Source organism: Microcaecilia unicolor, chromosome 1 (genome assembly GCF_901765095.1).
Source record: "Microcaecilia unicolor chromosome 1, aMicUni1.1, whole genome shotgun sequence".
Lineage (NCBI taxonomy): Eukaryota > Metazoa > Chordata > Amphibia > Gymnophiona > Siphonopidae > Microcaecilia > Microcaecilia unicolor.
This window is the reverse complement of record NC_044031.1, coordinates 138,319,688-138,342,986: the sequence shown is the minus strand read 5'-3', so window position 1 is coordinate 138,342,986 and position 23,299 is coordinate 138,319,688. Positions and strand designations below refer to the sequence as shown.

At 46.5% G+C, this 23,299-nt stretch overlaps 1 long non-coding RNA gene across 1 annotated transcript in view; it reads left to right on the top strand.

Annotated features, from left to right (window-relative positions):
* The window catches only part of LOC115468818, a 37,634-nt gene that overhangs the window by 7,575 nt on the left and 6,760 nt on the right, over positions 1-23,299 (top strand). Inside the window, exon 2 of the long non-coding RNA XR_003941923.1 lies at positions 18,949-19,042. This is a non-coding gene — a long non-coding RNA (uncharacterized LOC115468818). The remainder of the gene's footprint in view (positions 1-18,948; positions 19,043-23,299) is intronic.

Sequence of the window (23,299 nt, the reverse complement as noted above, 5' to 3'; positions counted from 1 at the left end):
TGTGCAGCAACGAGGCGGAAAAGCTCGCCCGCAAGAAACACCTCAGCTTCAACTCGGAAGGTGCGTGTGGAGGGAGGGGAGACCCTGAAATTGGGAGGGAGGGATGGAGGGGCCCCTGGCACTGGGAGGGAGGTGGGCCCCTGGCACACTCTCTCTCTCTCTCACACACACACACTCGCACATTCACTCTCTCACATAGTCACTCTCACACACACACTCTCAAACATACACACTCCGAGGAAAACCTTGCTAGCGCCCGTTTCATTTGTTTCAGAAACGGGCCTTTTTTATTAGTCTTCTATAACGTGTAGAAATCCTATAGTGTGCAATTTCAAGGGGGCGTTCCCAGAATTTATGCACATTGTTATAGAATAGACCTGTTTGGTACTTAGGCGCCAGCATTTACATATGCTTAGTTAGGCACCATTTATGCACTTAGCTGCTGTTCTATAAAGGGTGCAGATCCTTTATAGAATAGTACCGGGTGCTGGTTTCTCAGTGTCAGACTCTAGTCCTTAGTGTACAGACTTTGCAGATTCTAACGAAGACTCTGATGAAATCTGACATAGTACTAGGTATTCTTATAATGGAAGAAAAATATGCCATATCTTTATATGCAGGCACGTTAATTCTCCTACAGTATTTATCTTGGTCAGTTTAGTGACTTGTTAGTTCTTATGAAGAACTTTGGACAGATGTTTGGCTATTTGGTGAATTTCACTAAATCAGTGCTGATGCTGTGTGGTCTAGACCAGTGTTTTCCAAGGGGTTACTCGAGGACTGACTTGGGAAACATTGGTCTAGGCTGTAGCAGAACAAGAGAGATACTTTTTAAAAACATGCCTCATTTCAGATTGTTTTCTCTAGCTATCTTGGGGTTATAATAGCCAGTACTTATCTACTCTGTATTCCCTCAATTACGGTAAATTAGAATGCAAGTAAAGACTGACTTAGTGCTAAAGCTAGATAGTTAGGTGTTCTGGTTAGGTAGAATTAACACATTAAAAAGGGGCGCAGTCAAGATGGCCTCATGTACCTGAGGTTGACCGGCTGAACTTTGGCTGCTGGTAATGGTTGAATTTCACTTCTTAATGCCACATACTAAGTGTAGAGGGGCTGTTAAGCTCATTGCCTCCATAGGACGTACTTCGACCCCAGTCCAACAGACCATTGACCGATACGTGCTCAGGAGCTCTCACAATGTTTCCAGAATGCGAGCACCCGTTGCTCTCTGAGAGGAAGGAATCTTTGAGAGCTTGAGCTGGGACTACTCTTTTTCTCCTTCAGTCTGCAAAGCGCCCCCATGTCCAGCGACAATGTAGGGTTGGGCGCCAGATGAGCTGGTTGCGGAGGTCACTTCCAGAACTTTAGATGAGGCGGCTTATTCTGTTGAAAACTCCTCTGTAGGCCTAACACAATCTCTGGCCTCGAGCAGCCTGACCCTGGGCGGTGTTTGGAGGGTGCAAGTTGGGGAAGCAATTCTGACTAAAACATCAATGTATGTTTCATCTCTCGTAAGATTGATTTATTAACCACGAATATGGACAAAGTTCAAGAGGAATTTTCAACACAAATTCAACAAGTTAAGAAAAATGTACAGAATAATCAAGGAAGTTACTGCTGCTAAGGACAAGGTGAATACACATAGGCAAATCAAACAGTTGGAAAATTTTAACAGGTGGTTAAACCTTTGTTACATTTTCTTAATGTGCATGTTATGGCTCCCTTGGATATACTTAATTGAAGTTTTTTGAAATATTCCCCTGATCTTACTCCTCTTATATACAAGATTTACTTTTTACCAGTTTCTCTTTTATTTGCATTTTTAATATAACATCAGTATAAATTGATTTAGGATAATGAGCCTTATAATCCAAACATTTTACATGAACGTTTTTCATAAGATTAAACATCTATAGAGCTCAAATATAGTCTACTATGGAGAGGAGAGAAGAATCCCAATTATTCTGAGGAAGAGGTTTTTTTTTTTTTTTTAAAGGAAATGACAAAACAAAGAAGTCAACCGGGAGAACACCCATTAATTATTACAGCTCTCATAAATGCAAGTAACTTAATCCCCACTATCCGTAGCACCTTTGTCTTCTAAGCAAAGCTGCAGTTGAGATGCTTCATAAAATATATAAGTATGATTAAGCGAATTATACTTTTGCAAGGGTATCTCAGCTGAAATTTATCAACCAAATCTATAGTCTTTTGACGAAGGGTCAGAAATTACCGTCATCTGACTTGGGTAGTCTTAGCTACATTAGGAAATATAGAAACTTTGCCTTCAATAAAGTTTAAATCTTTATTCTTGAAATAAAGACGAAGCAAAGCTTCTTTGTCTTAATTGAAAACAAGTCACTATAAAGGTTGATCTCTACACAGTCTCCTTCTGTGATTTCTCCAATTTGTCCATCAAATTCAGACTGTCGGAAGAAACATGCACCACAGAAGATTGATTTTATTTATTTATTGCATTTGTATCCCACATTTTCCCACCTCTTTGCAGGCTCAATGTGGCTTACAATACATCATGGATAGTGGAAATAAGAAGAGAATAGACATTTTGTATTACAGAAGGGTTTTGGGATCCTCTGTCAGGACTAAATTGTTTCTTAGAATTAGGCAAATAATATATTCTATGCAATGGAGGAATCACCTCAGTTGGCTACTTGTAAACATCTTAAAGATATTTGTAAAAAGTTTCTTTATGAGTTAGTGACATGTAATTGAGGAAAGGTAAGCAGGTGAAGGTTTATAAACCTAGGATAATTTTCAAAGTTTTCAAGTTTTCTGTGAAAAAATAAATGGTCCTATGTGAGAAGTTTTCACTTGTACAACTTGATCTGCTGAGTCTTCCAGTTTCCTGCCATGTATTTTAAAGGTTTCTTCAAACTGCTGACTTCAAAGCACAAAGCATTTTTATTCACAAGTGGAAGAACTGAAGAGCATACCTTGTAAATGGATTCCAAGCCAGATCAGATGGAGTCTGGGGTCACATCCGCCGGTTTAATCAGGGGAGGGATCGTCAACTTCTCCATGGCAGCCTCTTTGATTCCTCCAGCCTCAGCCAGCACCACAGGCTGACTGGAAGATGTCATTCTAATGGAAGCAGAGGGGGAAGCCTGCCCTCCCATAGAGACTGAGAACAATGGTGGAAGTCTCGACGCAGACAGCGTCTCGGGCGTCTCCATTCTCTGCAGCACTGGAAATTTATTTTTAGGTTTTGCTTACACCTTTTTCAGTAGTAGCTCAAGGTAAGTTACATTCAGATACACTGGATATTTCTCTGTCCCAGGAGAGTCACAATCTAAGTTTGTACCTGGGACAATGGAGGTTAAGACTTGCCCAAGATCACAAGGAGCAGCAGTGGGATTTGAACCGGCCACCACTTTTCTTTAATAAAGAATGGTAGTGATATCTCCCAAGGAAATATACAAAAAGAAGAGTGGATTGAAAATAATGAAGTGGATGTGAACAATGCTTTCTTGGAAAATTCTACTATGGATGTGATTGAGCATTTTTCGTTGCTTGAGATATTTGGCTTTGAGATTGATCTGAAGTTCTGAACTCTCCTGCGGCTATATTTTAGGAGGTCACAGGAATTATTCTTAAGACAGACATCACAAAATCAACACAAGCTAGGAGGGGAAAAAGCATTTTTAGCATTAAAGCAGTAAGGGAATTGGGTGCTTTTTTTTGTTGTTGAAATATCCTTGCAAAAGTTCATTATCTTAGAGTTAAATATATTTTTTTACGACTGAGCAGCTGAAATTTTTGCTTCTACTAAAAACTTATCTTTGCCTCTAGCTTAATGTGGTATGCAGTAATTTAGGATAATGGAATATTTTACGTGTTAAGGCTTTCCTTTTTCATTCTTTTCATTGTGGTCTAAGAGATGGGATTTCTTTTCCTTATTTTTTCCAATTATTGGTTATACATTTAATGTATATTTGATCTGTGTTGCTGTAACAAGGTTACTCAAGATATTTTGTAAAATTATAAATTTAAAAAAAAAACCCCAAAAGAAACAAAAATTACCACATTAAAATGGTAGGCGAGTGAAAAATATCTGTCTACCAAGGTTATTCTTTAAAGAGGCTAAGAAACTTTTTTAACATATTTGACAGGGCAAGAAAGCCAGATTTAAGTTTTAAAGTAGGAATTATCCCAAGAACAAAAGCAACTACAAAAAATGAAGCTTAATGCAGATAAAAACAGAACCCTTGTTCTGGCAGGTCCTCGGATCCATAACTTCCCAATTCCACACTGAATTACTATGCCAGTTACTGATGTGCACTCCCAGAGAATTCTAGGGATTATGCTCGACTACAGACGGAGTGTTTGGCCGTATATTTAGTCAGTAGTTCAGAGATCTTTCTTTAAACTGAAGCAACTTTGCTTGGTAAAATCCTTTTTGATCAAGCAGCTTTAGGAAAATTAATTTGTGCAATGATCCAGTTGGATCAGCACCAGAGCAACTCATTGTTCACTGGTCTTTCATCAACATGAGAAGATTGCAGTTTATTCAGAATACAGTGTTTAAATTAATCACAGAAGCAAAGAGATGTGGCCATATTAAATGCTGGCTTCCTATATCTGCTCGAGTCCCTTATAAAATTCTGACTCATAAAATCTTACATTCAGGTCCCCCCATTTTCTTTTGCACTTTTTTACTTTATACACCCCCACCTGTACATTGCATTCAGCTCATTCACATCTTCTAGTGGTACTCATTCTACCAGATTTTCTATGATTCTATATTCAGTATAGTAGGACTGATGCTTTGGAATAACCTTCCACTCTATCTGCTAATAGAGCCATCCCGTCAATACTTACTTGGGTGGATTGGGTATACCAAACTCATCAAATTTTTGTGCTACCTTTGTTAGGCCTCTGCATCTTTTCTTAAGATCTAGGCATCAAACTTAGAACAACTGCATATTTATAAATTGCACATTCAGTAATATGTTCAAAGTGATATAGAGGAAACATTTTACAGTAGCAGGGAAGGGGAGCAATAGCCTCTTATTTACTCCATCATTGCCCAATTGCAGCATATCTAACAATGGAAAGAGGCTTTATGCTGTGGTTGCTAGGGGAGTGAGTGGGTGAAAGGCTAAGGCCAAAGCTGCAGCTAAGGATGAGTGGCTGTGGGTGGATCTACCCACCATCTTCTAAAAACCACAGCCTTAGTATCTCTCCATTGCTCCATACCCCCAGCAGGTGCAGTTTTAAACTCCACTTATTATTCGTCTACCTGCCATGGTGTCGCATCCCTGCCCCCTGCAGTAGCGCCTCTGATCATCAGGACCTGACATAAAGGTAAATGCGGGCGCTAGATGCCATTAATACCCACATTTACCAGTGTACAGTGATCAGAGGGGTCTGGTGTGGCAAACGGTGCCCATGCCAGGGAATTGGCCTAGTGACCTTCTCTGATACAAGGGTACAAGTGGGCTGGAGGTCTGTTGGATGTCCAACACCCCAAACACCAAAAGACTGAACCTGATGGCCCAGTGGGCAGCCCTACCCCCACACCCCACCTTGGCCTCATACTTATATATTTTATGAAGCATCTCAACTGCAGCTTTTCCTAGAAGACAAAGGTGCTACGGATAGTGGGGATTAAGTTACTTACATTTATGAGAGCTGTAATAATTAATGGGTGTTCTCCTGGTTGACGACTTTTGTTTTGTGCCTACCAAACCCTTACATACGGAGTAGCACAGGTTTAGGGGGGTTAGAGGTCCACTGGACCTCCAGCCCCCTTCTACTCGGGTTGTAGGGGAGGCAATTGGGCCACCAGGGAATCTTGTTTTGGGGGGGTCTCCTTTTTGACACAGGTTTGGGCTTTTTTTTTTTTTTTTTTTATCAGGCACAATCCTCCCGCAGAAGTACCCCCATGATCAAAACTAATAACGTGCATACATTTGCATGCTATTAGTTTTGATCATGAGAGCCTTAATCCCCCGTACTGTTCCAACACTAATTTTCCAGTGCTGTTTGGAACAGCATGGGGGATTTGATCATCGATGCCTCAGGTCTTCTCTCTCTCTCCCCCCCCCCCCTCCCAAAAAAAAAAAAAAAGAGTATCTAAAAAATTTGTACTGATCTGCTAACATGGCTGCTGGAGTATCTCCTCTGTAACAATGCTTGTTATGGCCTGCTTCTGCTATTGCTAATTTCCAAACCGCCTCCTGATCTACAAGGCTCCATGTGGACTGTCTTTCCAGGGTGGATACCTTCAACTTTCCCTGTGTCCCTTCAAGGCCCCCCTCTCCAGGGCTCTCCTGAACCTACCCCCCACCCTTGAAAACACACCCCATAGTGCTATTTCAAATTCTCCCCCTCTTCTGGCATGCATGCCCATAGCTCTTTGTTGATTAACACCCCCCCCCCCCCCCCCAAATAACTGAATCTTCCATTACGTTCATTCCCACTATTCCAGGATGAGTGGGTAGTAATGTCCATCGACCAGCATGTGAAGATAGAAGATACAGAGGAGCTGAGCTGCTAGCAGGGCGCTATGCAGTGGTGCTCAGTTCTGTATTTTCTATCTCCAGCAGGGGGATGAACAGACTTCCTCTGTCTCTGGTAATGAGGCCTTGCTCCTGGTCCAGTTGGTCAACTGGTTCCCAGTTGAGCAGACATACCTGGTGGTGCTGGGTCCCTGTGATGCCTTCCTTCTGGGATGTTCTGCACCTTTTCTCTGTTTTTCCTCTGTGAGAGAGCCTGCTCAGCAACCAGTCTGCTCAGAAGATGAGGAGTCACAGGCAACATAGTGAGTCTGGCAGGCCGGTGTTGCTGCTTTGGCAGGTGGGGTGACTGTGTCCCCGGTAGCGTGGACCCAGGGTGGTGGATCCATGTTGCTGTGCTTCAGGCTTCGAGACATCGATGGGAGCACTGTGTGTTGGTGCTACAAAAAAAAAAAAACATGGAGGAAGTGGAGGAGCAGTTTTAGTGATTGGATCAGTGGAGTGAGAACCAGGGGAGTCTGGTGCAAATCTCACTATTGCTCCTTGAGGTCTTTGTCCGATACAATCAGACTGTGATTCCTCCTAAGACAGAAACTGCCTAATCTAATTCTATGAAATAAAGTGAGTGGGTAGTGCGGTGCACCACATGTTTTCCCACGCAGCGGCAGTCCCTGGCCATGGCAGCTCCCGCTTAGAGTGTGACCTGCTGCCCGTCATCGGGCTGCTAGGAGCAGTGGGTGGTGTTCTTGGACCGCGGCTCAGTGTGCACTCGGTCACAGCAGCACTTTTCTTTCAACTCCAGCCCCCTTTGCAGGGCCTAGGCGCTTCGCCTCAGAAGGAGGTGGGAATAGTGGCCATTTTGTTTTTTGGCAGAAATGAAGCCCCCGCGCAGCCGGTTGTGTTGTGGGGGGGGGGGGGGAGATAACCCTGGGTCAGGGCCATCCCTTCTTCTGCTCCACCAAGCCTTGGCCTGGGGCTAGGAGCCTCTTCTCCAGTGGGCCTGGCAGCTCCGCCGAGAGAGAGAGGAGATGGGGATCTTCCTGCCTGTTCCCAGGGGATTGCGACTGCTGCCCCGTGGAGACTTAGTCTCAGATTTCGCTGCAGTTGGGCTGCTAGGCGGCGGCCCCCCTGATTTCAGAGGCAATTGCCACGCTCCCTTGGGGAGTTTCCGGAAGGTAGTCAGGCGGCTAGCCTTATGAAGGGCCTCGGGCCCGTTCAGGGTGTTACCCATTCACCTGTGCATTCCAGTTCTGCTTGCCGCAGTGTGGAGTGCGTCTGACACAGGCCTACAGTTTGGGAGGACCGTGGTTCGTCCTTTTTTTCTCTGGTGCCAAAAGATGTTCCCTCACCTAAGTTGGGCGCTGTGTCTGCAGTCACCTATAGTACTTCCCTCCTAGTGTTTGGCGGCCTTGCATTGAGGGATCTGCTAGATAGGATGCCGAAACGGGCTTTGCAGTGCACCTTGAGGTGACTGTTTTGGAGCTGCAGGCTTTTATTTATGGCCCTTCAGTGGCACAGGCCTGTTTACCGTGGCATCAGCAATCCCTTTTCCCAGGGCAGTCCACGGGCGTTCTGGATGGAGGTGGGCTTAGCCTGTCTGATGACCACTGTGTATGTCAGTGATTCAGCCACAGGCATGTCATTGACGCTGTCCGCGAGGCATCAGTTCTGGCTGCGGGCGTGGGTGGCGGTTGCCACTTCCAAGGCCTGCATGGTTGGGTTACCCCTGTGAGGCACATTTCTCTTTGGGAATGGCCTCAGGAGCTGGGTGAACAGGCCCTATCATCTTCCAGAAGACGCTCCTTGGCCCTCTGCTCACCTTGCGGACTCGACAGGTGCCCTGTTTCGTGACAGCTTTATGTGTAGGTCTGGTCGTCAGACCTTTAACCAAAGGGCTCAGTCTCGGGCCCGGCAATCTTTCTGCCGGGGGACGGAGAGTCGGCAGGATGTGGCTGCTGTCTCCCGGCAATCCCAATGTAGCTAGGCCGGCTGGTCGGTCCGGGCCTACAGGGAGCCACTTTAGGCCTTTCGGGATTTGTGGTGTACCTTTTTCCGCAGCTCTAGCACTGGTTTTTCTGGGTAATGGCTTCCAGTTGGAGTTCTCCCAGCCTGTAGCACCTGTCTTCTTACCGTCTCGTTGGGGGGGGGGACCTCTGGCAACTCATGGCAGAAGTTCAGTTGAGGTGCTTCTGGCCCTTCGGGCCATTATTCCCGTCCCTCCCGTCGAGTGCGGTCTGGTCGGTTCCCCTCCTATTTTGGAATTCTCAGGAAGACGGGAGCAGTGCAATCCAGTCTGGATCTCAAGGGGTCCACCGGTGTCTGTTTTTGGATGGTGACCCTGAGGTCTGTGCTCCCGTCCGTTCGGAGCAAGAGTTCTCTTTGCTCTTGAGACCAGGGAGGTGTAATTACCTTCCCCTCTGCAGGCTGCTTCTGCAGTTCTTTTTCCTCCCCTTGGGCCTAGGGACCTTTTTCCTCCCCTCGGGCCCAGGGACCTTTTTCCTAGGTTGTGCACGTAGCAGTCTTTCTGCGGAGACGGAGGTTTCATTTCCTCTTGCACTTGGACAGCTGGCTAATCTGGGCCTCCTCTTGTCAAGCCTATGTGGAGGCCCCTTCAACAGTGGCTCGCCTCCACTTTTGTTTTCCTTACTGGTTTAGGTGTTCTTTTGGTTTCCCTGTGAGCTTGAGTGTTTCTCACAGAGGGCGGCACTTTGTTACCGCATTGGATTCTTTGCTTCTGCTCTCGTTCCCAGCTTCCAGCCTGGGATTTCGTGCGGGTCCTCGGTTCTGTGGCAGCGGCTCTGGAAGTGGTACCTTACACTCTGATACGGCCAGTTCATAGGGCCCTGTTCAGCCACTAGTCTCTGGTTTCAGAGGGTTACAGCTTCTGGCTTCCTTGCCCCTGGTGGTCAGACAGAGCTGAGGTGGTTACGGCTTCCCCAGTTGTTGACCCTAGGGAGGCCCTCCCCGCTCCTGCCTTGGGAAGTGGGGTCTACGGAGGACAGTTTCTTCGGCTGGGGGCCCTTTGCTGAGGTCCCTTGGCACAAGACCCTTGATCTCCAGTAGATGCACATTGACCCCTTTCCTTTGGAGCTGTAAGTGGTGTTCTAAGCCCTGGAGGCTTTTCCCCGTTGTTGGGAATGCTTTGGTGTGGGTCTTTTTGGACATTGCTATGGCACGGGCCTCTTCTACTGACTAAGGGGGGGGGGGGGTAGTCCTAGCAGCTGGCTCAGGAGCCCAGTTGGTTTTGTGCAGGGGCACAGACACCTGTTGTGCCTTTCAGCTGTTTGAGGGGGTTCCTCACATGGGGACTGACCTTCTTAGCAGGCATGATCCGACTTCCAGCGAGTGGGAGCTGTCGGTCAAGCCGTTACAACTAGTGATTTGTTGATGGGGCTTAGTTGTCTTGGCCTATTCCTATTTCATGCTTCCTCGGTTCTTCTGCCGTCGCAGGGAAGAGGACTCTCGGGCGCTAGATGCCCTGCTGCGTTTGTGTCTGAGCAGTGGACTCCCATATGCCTTCCCCCGTGCCGAAGTTAGGCCGGGAGTGGGGGAGAGTGGCAGTCCCTCGGGATACAGTGCTCCTGTTCTCCAGCCTGGTCATGGCTCCAGTGCTATGCAGATCTTGTGAAGCTCCTAGTTGGGGAGCTACTTCGATTCCCTCAGTTTCGAGGTTTCTTCTGTCAGGGCCTGGTGGTCATGGAGGATTCTTCTCCCTTTGGTCTTTCGGCCTGGCTCTTGAGAAGGCTCGGCTGAGGAAGAAGGATTAGTGGATTCAGTCGCTTCTCTGCTGCAGGCTCTTCTTCCTCGGCGCTGACCATTTCCTGGCTTTTTTTGTGGTAGGGAGTATTGAGGACTAGCGCTGGGATCCTTGTGGGTTCCAGTGGCAGCCCTGGCTTGCTTTCAGGGTCGTTGACAGACCTCTTGTTTAGCGGCTCGTCTGGTTGTGATTCGTTTTCAGCGAGGTGTGGGCCGCTTGCGCTGCCCTTCGAATGCCTTTTCCGAATGGGATTTTATGCTGGTCCTTCGGGTGCTGTAGCACTCTCCGTTTGTGCCCCGTCGCTAGGTGTTCCTGAAAGTTCTCGCGTAGAACTCGATGCTATTGGGGCGCTTGAGGCGAGGGTCTTGTTTTGGGCAGTTTTGTCCTTCTTGCCCCAGTGCTTGGTTTTTATGTATCGTTTTATTTATTTACTAGACCGTCGCTTATTACAAAAGTAAATCAGAACGGTTTACAATATAAATTCACATTAAAATAAAACCAACACACTGAAATCCATTTGTGACAGAACACTCCAAAAATACACACAGAATTCGCGGCACCAATGATTTAACATTATTAATACTTTAAGCTAAAAACTAATTAATAATATAAATAAACTTATATATACACATACACACCCACAGTATATATCTATACACATATGTGTGTATGTATATGTATTCCCCCCTTTTTTAAATTTTTTTAATATTAAAATCTAAACATTTATTTCAACTGCCTCTCTGAAAAGGTATGTTTTTAAAGCTTTACGAAAATGAGTGTAAGAGTCCTCAAGCCTAAGTTCTTTAGGAATACAGTTCCAAAGAGACGGGGCGAGGAAAAAAAATGCAGATGGGATCGTGTTGATTCCCATCAAGCTTTAGATGGAGAAGGGATTACAAGTCTGTTGTCCATCAATGACCGAAGTGTCCAAGTTGGTGTATAAAGAATAATAAGATTAGACAAATATGAAGGACTGAGTGAGAAAAAACTTTGTGTCAATATCAAAACTTTAAATTTTAGACTTTTCTATTGGAAGCCAGTGCAATTGGTATAATAATGGAGTAATCCTGTCGTATTTTGACGCTCTACAGATGATACGAGCTGCTGTGTTTTGTATCATCTGTAGTCGTTTTAGATTAAGCTTTGAAAGACCTGCATACACTATATTTCAATAGTCTAACGCTATAAAATGTAGTCAAAAGTTAGTGTGTGCAGGGATGATTTATCTAAAGAATTTCTTATTGATCGTATTTTACGGAGTTGAAAAAATTTCTTTATCACATCAGACACTTGTTCATTAAAGGATAAAGAAGAATCCTATATAATACACACCTCCAACGTTCTAACCTGCCTGGGACCGTGGCTCCCTCAGAGACGGTCTTCTAGGCAGCCTAGAATGCACTGACGTAAGAGACGTCAGTGACAGCTGATTCCAAAGCAAGGGGAGGAGTAGGGAAACATCCAATGTTCTAACCTGCCTGGGACTGTGGCTCCCTCGGAGGTGGTCTTCTAGGCAGGCTAGAACGCACTGATATCAGAGACGTCAGTGACAGCTGTTTCCAAGGCAAGGGGAGGAGAATGTAAAGCGCTGTTCCCGGTGTGGCAAGCGCAAATCAGCAGCGGGGCTCTGTAAATCATGCTGTACAGGTGTAGGAGCCGGCCCGAGCATGGCGAGCGATTGATTCTTCCCACTCAGAATTGGCAGCGGATGCCATTTTGAATTCTCCTCATGGCGCGGTCTCCATAGAGACGGAGAGCCCTGAGCCGGGGGGGGGGGGGGAACCTCGAATTGAGGCTATTCAGGGAGCGGCTAGCCCCGGACGGGATCTGGGTGCCCAGGGCGAGTTTTTCTCCCCTGATTTTGTGTTATTGCATAAAGCATACATGCTGAAAAGAGCTGTCCCTCAAGGGTCATCTGAGGCCCTTCTATTGTCCCCCCCCCCCCCCCCCCCCCCCGGTGGATTCTGGCCTGGGACTACCCGCTTAGGCTATTTTCCCTGATAATTGGCATAAAAAAAGCGTAGAAGGGCTAATTCCCCTTCAGATTGTGGTGCACCTCCTTTTTCGCCCCTGTGGTCAGGCTGTGAGGATTCGGAGAGTTCTGGCAGGCCTTCATGGTCTGAGGAGCCAGAGTCAGGTGCAGAATTACCACAGGATCTGGATGATCCCTCCGCGGTGCGGATTTTCCACCGTGATGAGCTGCCAGCGCTTATTTCAGATGCCCTACAGGTCCTTTCTATTGAAGAGCCTGACAGTGGCACGGCCTCCTCTGTGAATCCTGGGATGGCTAGTACCAAAAAGCCTGCTCGAGCCTTTCCTTTGCATGATTCCATCCAAGAGCTTTTTTCCGCTCAGTGGGCTGACCCCGAGGGACCTTTGAAAGTTTCCAGGGCTATGTGGCAATTATACCCTCTGCGTGAGGAGCATTTGGCTCGCTTTGCAAGGCCTAAAGTAGATGCCCTAGGCACTACGGTGACAAAGAGAACTACTCCCTGTGGAAGGAGGAGTTGCCCTAAAGGATATACAAGACCGTAGGCTGGAAGCAGCACTTAAACGGTCCTTTGAAATTGCAGGTCTTACTGTTCGGGCGTCAGCATGCAGTTGTTATGCTGCTAGAGCCTGTCTGGTGTGGTTGCAACAGGCAGTGGAACAGCCCGGAGATGGAGCGGAGCCCTTCTCGGATGTGGCTCCGCGGCTGGAGTCGACCTTGTCCTTTTTGGCTGATGCCCTTTATGATATTATCAGAGCTTCGGCTAAACAAATGGCAGTAGCAGTGGCGGCTCGCCGTCTTATTTGGCTACAACATTGGGCAGCGGACGTGGCCTCTAAGCAAAGGTTGGTGAAGTTGCCCTTTCAAGGCCTTCTCCTATTTGGTGAGGAGTTTGGGAAAAAAAATTGTTAAAGGCCTGGGAGATCCTAAACCCCAGCACTTGCCCGAAGATAGGCCGAGGCCTTCCTCCAAGGGCCAGGCGGTCCACTCCTCTTATAGACCTCACTTCCGTAAAGCTGGAAGGTACCACCCGGGGTGTTCTGCTGGGTTCACTTCTCGTGCCCGGTTTTTCAGCAGAGGAAATCCTTTCGCTCGGACAAGCGTTCCGCAGCCACCGGCTCTAGGCCTGGAGTTCAGGGGCGACCCTCTCAATGATGGTGCACCGGCCCCCTCCTCGCTTCCTGTCATCGGACGTTTTTCCCTCTTTGCCGAGGAGTGGGCCAATATTTCCTCAGATCAGTGGGTTCTGGACCTGATAAGAGATGGCTACAGAATAGAATTCAATGCCCCAGTAAGAGACGTGTTTGTGGAGTCCCGATGCGGTTCTGCCGCCAAACGGGCGGCGGTAGAGGAGACTTTGCAAGGTCTGATTTAGTTAGGGGCCGTGTCCCTGGTACCTCCCGCCGAACACGACTACGGCTGATACTCCATCTACTTTGTGGTGCCGCAAAAAGGTGGGTCTCTTCGCCCTATTCTGGACATAAAGAATTAAGTCCCTGAGAGTGTGGCATTTCCACATGGAAACCCTGCACTCCGTCATTGCTGCGGTACAGCCAGGAGAGTTTCTCACGTCTCTAGACCTGAAAGAAGCTTACTTGCACATACCAATTTGGCCCCCGCACCAGAAGTTTCAGAGGTTTGCGGTGTTGGGAAAACATTTCCAGTTCCGGGCCTTGCCTTTTGGCCTCGCCACAGCTCCCCAAACCTTTTCGAAGGTAATGGTGGTAGTAGCTGCTTTGTTCAGGCGAGAAGGTATCAGGGTTCACCCGTACCTAGACGACTGGCTCATCAGAGCAGACTCTGTAACAGAGAGCTATCAAGCTACAGCCAGAGTGGTCTCAGTACTTCAATCTCTAGGCTGGGTCGTCAATATGGCCAAAAGTCACCTGACCCCCCTCGCAATCTCTAGAATATTTGGGGGCCAGGTTCGACACAGACTCGGGCTATGTATACCTACCCGAGCTAAGGCAGTGCAAGCTTCAGAATCAGGTCCGTCTGCTCCTGAGGATGCCCCGCCCGTGAGCTTGGGACATTGTCCAGCTGCTGGGATCGATGACAGCCACATTGGAAGTGGTGCCCTGGGCGAGAGCGCACCTGAGACCTCTACAGTATTCCCTACTTCAAAGATGGTCTCCAGTTTCTCAGGATTATCGATGCAGACTTTCTTGGCTCCCTGCGGCCCGACTCAGCATGAAGTGGTGGCTCTCAGACAGCATGCTGCGGCGAGGAATGCTGCTGGCACTCCACGATTGGTGTCTAGTAGTGACAGATGCCAGCCTGAAGGGCTGGGATGCACATTGCAAGGGGAAGCATGCCCATGGTCTATGGACACCTGAGGAGTCGGAGTGGTCCATCAACCGCCTGGAGTTGAAAGTGGTGTTTCGGGCGCTTCTGGCCTTTCAAGTGACCCTGGAAGGATTGGCTGTCAGAGTGATGTCGGACAACACGACAGCAGTGGCCTACATAAATCGACAAGGCGGCACTCAGTGTAGAGCTCTAGCCACGCAGGCCGAACAGATTTGCCACTGGGCCGAGCTGCATCTTCAGTTTCTGTCGGCAGCTCACATTGCAGGTCAGAGCAACGTGCAATCTGATTATCTAAGCAGGTATCAGATCGATCCAGCAGAATGGGAACTAGCAGACGAAGTATTCCTGCAGATATGTGCCAAATGGGGCAAGCCCGTGATGGATCTTATGGCGACAAGTTCAAATGCCAAAGTCCCGTGCTTCTTCAGCAGACGGAGAGATCCTCGCTCGGCAGGGTTGGATGCCTTGACTCAGCCCTGGCCTCCGGGCCTACTATATGTGTTCCCTCCGTGGCCCTTGATAGGGCGTGTGCTCCTGCGGATTCGACTGCACCCAGGAGAAGTGGTCCTCATCGCCCCGGATTGGCCCAGGAGGCCTTGGTATGCGGACCTCCGACAGATGCTAGTGGAGGCTCCCCTTCCTTTACCTCTGGTACCGAACCTGTTGTCACAGGGCCCGTTAGCCATGGAGGACGCCTGCCGCTTTGATCTTATGGCATGGCGATTGAGAGGGCGCAATTGAGGGACAAAGGCTATTCAAACACAGTCATTTCCACTCTCCTGCAGGCCCGCAAGCGTTCCACTTCCGTGGCTTATGCCAGGATTTGGCGCCAGTTTGAGTCTTGGTGTGCTTCAAAAGCGATCACACCCATGCGGGCTCCTGTCTCGCCGATTCTGGACTTTTTGCAGGATGGTGTACAAATAGGCTTGGCCTATAATTCCCTGCTGGTGCAAGTGGCAGCGTTGGCCTCCCTTCGTGGTAAAGTTGAAGGCGTGTCTTTAACTGCTCATCCAGATGTGGCACGGTTTCTTAGTGGGGTGCTCCGGCCTTCCGTGCGAGCACCCTGTCCAGCTTGGAACCTGGGGCTAGTTTTGAAGGCCCTGCAGGCTTCTCCTTTTGAGCCGCTTCGGCGAGCATCGGAGAAAGATTTGACACTATAGGCGGTTTTTCTTGTGGCCATTACTTCGGCGAGACGGGTGTCAGAACTCCAGGCACTGTCCTGTAGAGACCCATTTCTGCAATTCTCAGAGTCCGGGATCACGGTTCGGACCGTGCCTTCCTTCATGCCTAAGGTGGTTTCAGCGTTTCACCTAAACCAGCCTATTTTCTTGCCCTCCTTTGATAAGGAGGAGTTTCCAGAATCTTTTGGGCAGTTGCACCTGTTGCATGTGCGCAGGACTCTGCTGCAGTATCTGCGAGTTACTATCTCTTTCAGGATCCATGATCATGTTTGTTTTGCTATCAGATCCTCGCAGAGGGTCTCCAGCGTCTAAAGCCACTATTGCCCGCTGGCTCAAAGAAGCTAGCTTTTCAGCTTATCTGCTTGCCGGCCGGTCTCTGCCTGTAGCCTTTAAGGCGCATTCTACCAGAGCGATTTCTTCCTCTTGGGCTGAAACTGGAGCACTCTCTCGTCAAGAGATATGCAGTGCAGCAACATGGGCTTCTAAGCTCTCTTTTGCCCGACATTACAGGCTGGATGTGGCTGCTAGGAGGGATGCGCGTTTTGGAGCACAAGTGCTAGCGCGTGGTGTGAACTGTTCCCACCCTATATAGGGATTGCTTTGTTACATCCCATACGTAATGGCTTCATCTGCTTGATGACAAAGAAGGGAAAATTAGGTTCTTACCTTGGTAATTTTCTTTCCTTTAGTCATAGCAGATGAAGCCATGAGCCCTCCCTGTGAATCTGTTTCAGGTTCTGTTCTTGTTTCCTGAAGTTCCTTCCTTGGGAGAAAGTTGAAAAACAGTCTTCAGGATTCATGTTCACTTATAGGAGGATGAGTCCATTCCCTCCAGTTTATGTTTTGGAGGATGAGTTTATTCCCGTCAGGAGGTTGCGTGTATTCCCTCCAGGAGGATGTGTTCATTCCCTCCTTTTGAATTCATGCCCTTGTTAAGGGGCCATCGTTCGCTGTGAGGAAAGTTCATGTTATTCCCATTGCGGTTTGCCATACTGCTTTGGAAGCTTCAAATACTGAAGAGGCAGTGGAGCTGGCTGGCCATGAGGCACTGTGAAAAGTTGTGCTCTCTATCGCCCCCTGCTGGTTGATGGACACAACCCATACGTAATGGCTTCATCTGCTATGACTAAAGGAAAGAAAATTACCAAGGTAAGAACCTAATTTTCCGTTTTTACTAGTCAGTAATAATACCCAAGTACCTAATGATTGCGTCTTGCAGAGCTCTCTTGTGTTTTTTCGAGGTTCTCGATGTCTTCCGTCTTTTGTATAGACCTTTTGGGCAGTTTGGTAAACAGCAGTTGGGTCTCATGGCATCCAAGACTTCCTTTGCCCGGTGGGTGAAGGTGGCCATGGTCTCAGCTGTATTCTGGGAGGCTGTTCTCCTCGGGTTGGAAGGCACACTGACCTGGGTGTGTGTCTACGTCTTGGGCAGAGGCTTCGTTGTCTTCCCTGATGGATTTTTATAGGGCAGAGGCGTGGGCTTCTGTGCTTGCCTTCAGTAAGCATGATGGTATAGTGGGGGCCATGCAGGCAGCAGCTGCATTTGAGGTGTCTGTTCTGCATGTGGCAGGGATAGCTTTTGAGCATCCCACTCATCCTGGAATAGTGAGAATGAACGTAATGGAAGGAGAAATTAGGACTTACCTGATAATTTTCTTTCCATTAGTTCTTCACACTATTCCAGGAGCCCTCCCGTGGTTCGACGCCCTCATTGGTGGTTCTATGCTGTCTAGTATCCTGTTTTACAGGGGCCTTGTCTTCAAATGCTTTTTGGGCTGGATGTGTTGGTTACTGACCATGCTCCTGATTGGGCGTTCTTCTTCCTTGCATGAGGACTGATACTGAGGAGCTGAGCTGCCAGCAGGGAGCTATGTAGTGGTGCTCAGTTCTGTATTTTCTATCTCCACCTGCTGGTCGATGGACATAACTACCCACTCGTCCTAGAATAGTGTGAAGAACTAATGGAAAGAAAATTATCAGGTAAGTCCTAATTTCTCCTTCCCATTCTCCTCCCCCTGCACATACCTCACTAGCTCCTGCATCTCAGGCACCCTACCACCAAATGGCTCTGATTACAAGTGGAAGAAAAGGAAACTAGCCCTCCACCTCTGCTGCTTTGGCACTGGGTACAAAATTTGAATCACACATCATTTCCCATTCTGTACTGGGATTGATTTGAAGAATAGAGAACCTATGCTGCTGGCTTTCTGATTGTTTTACCAACAAAATCTCGTCATTAAGTCTGATTTCTTTAGATGCCATAGCAGCCTGGGATTTCGGAACACTAGTTTACAGGAAAAGGTTCATTTGGGTAAGATTGGAAGCTCAGTTGAGTCCTTCTACAGGTATATGATTGCCTCTTGCAGAGATCTCTTGTGCTTTTTCGAGGTTCTCGATGTCTTCAGTCTTTCATATAGACCTTTTGGGCAGTTTGGTAAACAGCAGTTGGGTCTCATGGCATCCAAGACTTCCTTTGCCCGGTGGGTGAAGGTGGCCGTGGTCTCAGCCTGTATTCTGGGAGGCTGTTCTCCTCGGGTTGGAAGGCACACTGTCCTAGGTGTTCTATTCTGTATTTTATTTAATGTTTGAGAGCCACATTGTGCCTGCATGAGTGGGAAAATGTGGGATATAAGTGAACAATAAATAAATATGTGGTGTGATGTGGATGCTACCTTGACAGCCAAATGTTCTGTCCACCTGTTTCTTAAATCCTTGGTTACAGTCTGGGCAAAATATATGTAATAAAGCTAGAATTTCATGATTTTTGTCCCCTTTTACATCTCCCTTGTCCAGGGAGAAATTGGGAAGCATATTATGGCCCAGTTAAGAGTAGGTCAGTTAATTTTATTCCCTATGCTATATAGCAGACATCTGGTAAAGTCTCTAAGTTATAGATGCTGTCATTGATATCTCACTCTGTTTATATCAATATTTACAACTAAGACATTTTGCTACACTTCAAACAAATAAGACATGCATATTACCTTCCCCATTGACCTCAGAAAAAGTGTTATTTGGGCTTTAAGGCAGTTGCCATTATTTACTAAGCATTAGTAAACACCGGCCGTATTGAATCTAGCCCAGCATCACTATTTATAAATGTATTTAGAATTTTTAAATCAGGATTTTCAAAACAAAAGACCATGTAGGAAGTGCTTGAAAATCTGTTTCTGAACTTGAAAAGAAATCTGCCAGTTTCTTAAAGTACTAATACTTTATTTCTCTTCTCAGATTGGGCTGGTTTGGATGAAGATGAAGATGCACATGTTTGGGAAGATAATTGGGATGATGATAATGTTGAAGATGATTTCTCAAATCAGTTAAGGTAATGTTATGTGAAACTGGGGTATATTTGTTTATGGTGTCGTAGTGGGTTATTCAGACATGTTTTTTATGTTACATAGGTTTTAAATTATTCCTTTTTGGTACTTTTTCTTTTAAAAAAATTCAAATTTGATAAGTAATCTGTGTATACATTTTACTATTCCATATACAGCAACAACATTTTTATGATATTTTTATTGCTAGCTTTTATACAGTTAAAACTAGTTTACTCATTCCTTTTCATCTGGGAGACCAGTCCAGACAAATGGGTTGAGTCCCCTACCAGAAGATGGAAATAGAGATACTGAATTGTAGCAATGACGTCACCAGCAGAAGGGCTGGTTCAACTTTGAATTCTCCATTATTTTTCTAACTCTAGGAAATGGTATAGTTGTAAGTCCGTGAGCCAGTATCACTCTTGGGGTTGGACCACAGTCCTTACCTCAGTTGAGCTTGGGGGTGAAGTTCTCTCTGCAGTCTCAAGTTCCAGCCCTTGGGAGCCTCCTGGCTTGGGGTCCTTGTTCTCCCCACCCTTGGGCTCCCTTCCAGCAAATAAAGAACAAAAATTTGGCCTAGAAAGTTGTTCAAAGTAAATAAATGGAAAGCACACACACAAGAGCAGAACCCTTGAATGAGGAGGCAGCAAGCAGGCCTGGGAAGGGATCCCTGATGAGTGGCTGACTGGATCCAAGCCTGAGGGCGTGTATGTGTGTGCTTGCATTGGTCCGCGTGTGTGAGCTTGCTTGCTGGCTGATACTGTTCTATCGGTAGAAGCCGGTGACTCAGTACCACCACCCTGTGCCCGGTGTGAAATGATCCAGCTCTATCACCAGGGACTGCAGACATCATGGGGCTTCTGATTCCCTGCCAACACGATCCAGCCACGAGTTTGGATGCAGTGATTTTGGTAGCAATGGCAGAAATATAATTTTGCAGGGCACAGTGGGCACATCACTTCACCTGGTTTGTGTGTGTGTGGGGGGGAGGGGGAGGCAAGGCACTTCACCCACCCCTCCCCACACACACACCCACAACTTGAAACCTGGAGATCAGGGAGGCTCCCACAAGGATCCTTGGGGCCTGAATGGATGTAGATCTCTGTCCATTATTCATAAGGCCCTGCCGGAAGGCAGGTGTCTGTTCTGGTAGCTCAAAGGCTGTCTGTACTAACAGGTAGAAATGCAGGGACTCTAATCATGTCTGAAGCAGCTCTTTCTCCTACATGATTCCCTGTTTGACTCCAGGGAGCTGGCCAAGGGCAGACAAGTCTGGGCAGGCAGCCATGGTCAGTCCAGCTCTCTAGCATGACTCCTGATCCTTGTGCACACCTTAACAAATTCAAGATAGCTGCAGTAAGCTGATGGGCTCAGGCTGATATATCACTTTCTGCCTGCTCCAGCCATATCTAGCTGCGCATTCTGATACCCTGTATAATCCATCACTTCATCTGCTTCCTCTTTATGCTGTATAAAGGAACTTCCTTTGCATCCCAACCAATTGTAATTCCTTAGAATTCCTGGATTTGTGCAGACATTTCCTAAGGGACTTGAGGTGACCAGTGATTTCAGACACTGACTATTTCTTCATCCTTTGTGCTGGTCCCAGGAATGGCATGCAGGCTTTTAAACCTACTGTGACCAGTGGTTAAAGAAATGCATTTCATCTGCTTAAATATTTGGCAGGTAAGCAACCTCCTTTGCAGCATCTGAACGCTCATTCCACTAGAGCATTGGCTACTTTGGTCGCCAAGGCTCGGTTCATTTCCATTGAGGATATTTGCAGATCAGCAAATTGGTCCTCGGTTCATTTTTATGTCCAAGCACTTGTCTGGACCTGTTGGCCAGGCAGGAGGTTTTCTTTGGAGCTTCAGTTTTTTTCTGCAGGGACCTCCATTTCCCTCCCAACTTGAGGACTGCTTTTTATCCTGCAAATTTGAACTGATTGGTTGGGATGCAAAGAGAGAAGAAATGTAGTACTTACCTGCCAATTTTCTTTCCTTTAATCCTAACATTGGTTTGGATTCCAAGAAGGAGAAATTTAAGGGTCCTTTTACAAAGGCGTGCAGAAAAATGGGTTGCGCTAGTGTAGGCGCGGGCCAATCCGTTTTTCAGCGCGCCTGTGAAAAAGGCCTGTTTTTGTTTTGCCAAAAATGGACGTGCGGCAAAATCAAAATTGTCACATGTCCATTTTGGGTCTGAGACCTTACCACCAGCCATTGTCCTAGCGGTAAATAATCCAGGCGATAATGACCTATGCGTGTCAAATGCCACTTGGCGCGCGTCCGTTACGCGTGTCCGAAAGTAACAAATATTTTTCGTACATGCACCAAAAATGAAATTACCGCAAGAGCCACGCAGTAGTCGAGTGGTAACTCCATTTCGGTGCATGTTAGGCGCGCGTAGATGCTTACGCAGCTTAATAAAAGGACCCCTTAGTCCTTACTTGCTAATTTCTTTCCTTCAGTCCCAACAGATCAGTCCAGAACTCATCCACTCTTTCTCATCAGATTTCTATTGTACAGTTGCTTTTAGGTTTCTTCATTTACAGACAATTAAAAAAAAATGGCATTACATTTGTTGCATCTTGCTGGTCTAGCAAAGAGGTAGGATAAGTCACCTTTGTATTTATGCTATTCGCCTACTTTGTTATTGGTATAATGTTGAGGCTGCTCTCAAGCTTTTCTGATCAGCAGATGTTTTGAAATGGACATCCCAAAAACTGATATATTCTAATCACAAAATAGAAAATAAAATGACCAGACAGCAAAGGTAGAAAAGGTTGTCTGATCATTTTATTTTCTAATTGTGTTGGTCCAAGCTCTGGGTTCTGTTTTCCTCCATCCGCTCTTAACTCTCATTTTTCTCTTTCCTTTTCATTTCATTTCTTCAGTTGATTTAGCTCATTCTCAATATCTAGTCTGTTTCCCTTTTTACTTCGTCTGCCTACAGCTTTCCATCACCCTGACTCCTGTTCCCATTCCTCTTATTCCCCAGTCTTTCACTAACTCTATCTTCTTTCCCTCTCCTCTCATGTCTCTACCCTAGTAACTTTGTTCCTCCCTGGCCACTGCTGTTGCTTCTCTAGACCAGCTGCAGCAAAACAGATCAAAGCAGTGTCTTTGTGTGTTCTGTTGGCTCCACCAGTCCCCTGCCCAAGAATAGCAAATTGATGTCAAATTCCTACTTTAATGTATTTTGAATTGTATTCTTTAAGCAGGGACAGGGGAATATAAAAGCTTCGCAAGGCACTGTAAAAAGACCTTCCTAGAAATATCAATGATTAGTTGTCTTTAATCTTTTATGTAAAAAAAAAAGTATCTTCACCAAATTATATATGATTAAACATTAAAGGTAAAATGCATCTCATACCAACGTCCCTAATATCTGTTTTCTGTTTTTCTCATTTTTGTAGCTAATGTATTAGACCGTTACATTATGCCTCTGCATTATTTTTGAGAGAACATTTTTTTGTCCAGTGTAAATAGAAACATGTAGGCAATAAAGACTATATGACCTATCCAGTCTGCCCATAAATGCCATCTACTCTCCCTCTCACTCCCTTAGCTCTCTTGTATTCAGATACTGTTTTTGTCTCCACCACTTCCACCAGGAGGCCGTTCCCTGTATTCACCAAACTTCTGTGAAGTATTTCCTCAGGTTATTTCTGAGTCTATCCCATGCCGCCTCGTTCCAGAGCTTCCTTTCAATTGAAAGACTTGCATTTATGCTGCGTAGATATTTAAATGTCTCTGTCATCTCCCCTTTCTTCCAAAGTATACATAATTGAGATTTTTAAGTCTGTCTCTATATGCTTCATGACTAAGACCACTGACCATTTTAGTAGCTGCCTTCTGGACCAGCTCCTATCATGTTTATATCTTTTTGAAGTCTCACCAGAGTCCTATAGAGGGACATCACCTCCTTTTTTCCTTCTGGCCATTCCTCTCCCTAATCATCCGAGCATCTTTCAACTTTTCTACCTGCTTGGCCACCTTGGTGCACAAAAGTTCTTCACTCTTGTAGTGTTCCCTCAGGTTTTTGCAGCCCAAAGGCATGATATCTGCATTTTTGCATTAAATCTTTAGCTGCCAAATTCCAGACCATTCCTCAAGGTTCACTAGGTCCTTTCTTATGCTATCCACATCATCAAGGATGTATACCCTATTAAAGATTTTGGTTTCATCCGCAAAGAGGCAAACCTTACCAGACAGTCCTTCAGCAATATCACTTACAAAATTGTTAAAGAACCTTCCCAAGTA